General features: G+C 28.8%; 1 protein-coding gene across 2 annotated transcripts in view; it reads left to right on the forward strand.

Moving 5' to 3' along the window:
• Window positions 1–2,086, forward strand: part of LOC106464017 (serine/threonine-protein phosphatase 6 catalytic subunit) — a 43,432-nt gene that overhangs the window by 23,882 nt on the left and 17,464 nt on the right. The gene's annotated exons all lie outside the window — the stretch shown is intronic.

Raw genomic sequence — 2,086 nt, forward strand, 5'->3', positions numbered from 1 at the left:
TATATATATATATATATATATATATAGTATGTTAAGACTAAAACTTTTCTATGACTTGCATTGTTGTACTTGTTTTGTAAATAACATTTGGTGGTATCAGTAATTATACATTAGATAGTGTCATTATTCAAGAAGTAAAAATCATGATTCTTTAAGGAACGCACCTCCCGGCTTAGCACTCATAGATAAATAATTTCAGAAATGATAGGCAAACTGAAATAAAAGTACACCAAGGAGTAAGTTAATTCTAGTCTTTTAGTTGTTTGATTATACTGTGTATAATTGTTGAAGGTATTGGTTGTAAACTCCAGAAGTATATACATAACTAAAATTGCACCTACATCTGAAAGGTAATAACTTGACAATATTCATTTACTGAGCAGTGAAAATCAGTCACAAAATATTAGGTTTAACTAACTTGTAGAAAACATTAATCTTTGAAAATTAACTCTGCTCATGATTGTTAAAATGAAATAAGTGCTGAATGGCTAGTATTTTTAAACAATAATTTCAAATTGAACAAATTTAAATATTGAAATGTATGTGTGTGTACTGTAATATGAGAGAAATTGTAAAACCCCCTTCCCCATCTATTTTTGGTGTTAATTTCATAAATGTGTTAATAGGTAATTGGTGCAGATTAAAATTTGCCAGAGAGTTTTCTAATTGCAATTTAAATTATTCAGCATTGTTATGTAACATTGTGTTAATTACTGAGATGATACTGAAGTTGCTAACAGTTTTAAAATTACATAATGCTGATTGGAGTATAGTGCACTCAATTATGAATAGATAAAATGACTATGGATGCCAGAAGATTTTACAATATTTGGCTTTATACCTTCATCAGGAGCTTAAATTACAATAATTGAACTCTATCACTCAAATTAATACCTATTGTATTCTAAAAATGCACATACTAAAGCATATTATATCACTCCATTATTACAAAATTTGTGGCACATATCTAAACAATATAATACGAACATTAATTTTAAACAAACAATACAGTAAAGTATAGTTAAATTTGTTACTGATATGCTAATCAAAAATTTAATTAATATTTGGTTTAATTCAAGAAATAGGCCATTCACTATTATTATTAATTACTGATTTATATTTGTCTAAAATAAGTGTCTCCTTAATTTTTTGACATATTGTCAGCTCTAGTAAGCAATCCATTTTTGGTGTACTATGATACAAAATAATGTTTAGCTGCTGCATATTTTTCTGCATTCACTTTATTTATGTCCTAAACATATTCATTGGTTTGTTAATGGAAGGTTCCATCAGTTTCCCTAATGTAGCTATCTTTACCTTTTGTGCATTCTAATTTGTATTAATTTTTTCACCATTACTCTCTCTCATATTTAGGGAGTTGATAAGGCAGATTTTTTTTTTTTTTTTCAGTGGGTGTTGGGTATGAAATCAGATATAGTAAGAGTTTGTCTTAACCCATTACCTACCGTGGCCATTTTGTCTTAACATGAGGGGAAAATCACATGTGTGAATAAAAACAATTATAAAGAACTTATCTTTTATTGGATTTCAGATTTTAATTTTGTAAATAGTAGCATAACATTCAATTATTTTCTTTATAAAACTGCATCTGGGTGTGTTAAACCTCAGTTGCAAAACTTTTAGCCAATCCTAGTCAAAGGTGTCAATTTCAGTACCATGTTATTCCAATCACTGTATTTCACAATCGACAAATCATAGGATGATAAGCAAAGCACGTGACGAAACATTGTTCTCTGGATTTTACAATATGAATGTGGGTGGTGCTTATTATAGTAACTGCCACTTTATGTATGTAGAGGTTGTATTTAGTATTGGTCAACAGTACTTTTTTGTAAGCCTTAGTAAACTTGCTTCTGTAAAAAACTGCATGGAACGTATGTGACTTTTATTATTTTTCTATAGTAGTTTAAGTCATGCTGTATCGTATATCTATTTATATTAATCATTATATTGAAAAATTAAATCAAAGTAGATATATCTTTTAGGAAAGAAGTTGATCCACGAATGTTAGGGTTAAGAGCTATCGAGTGGCGAGTGCAAGGTCTATACATGAATTAGGCTTAGC

Source organism: Limulus polyphemus, unplaced genomic scaffold, assembly GCF_000517525.1.
Source record: "Limulus polyphemus unplaced genomic scaffold, Limulus_polyphemus-2.1.2 Scaffold1541, whole genome shotgun sequence".
NCBI lineage: Eukaryota > Metazoa > Arthropoda > Merostomata > Xiphosura > Limulidae > Limulus > Limulus polyphemus.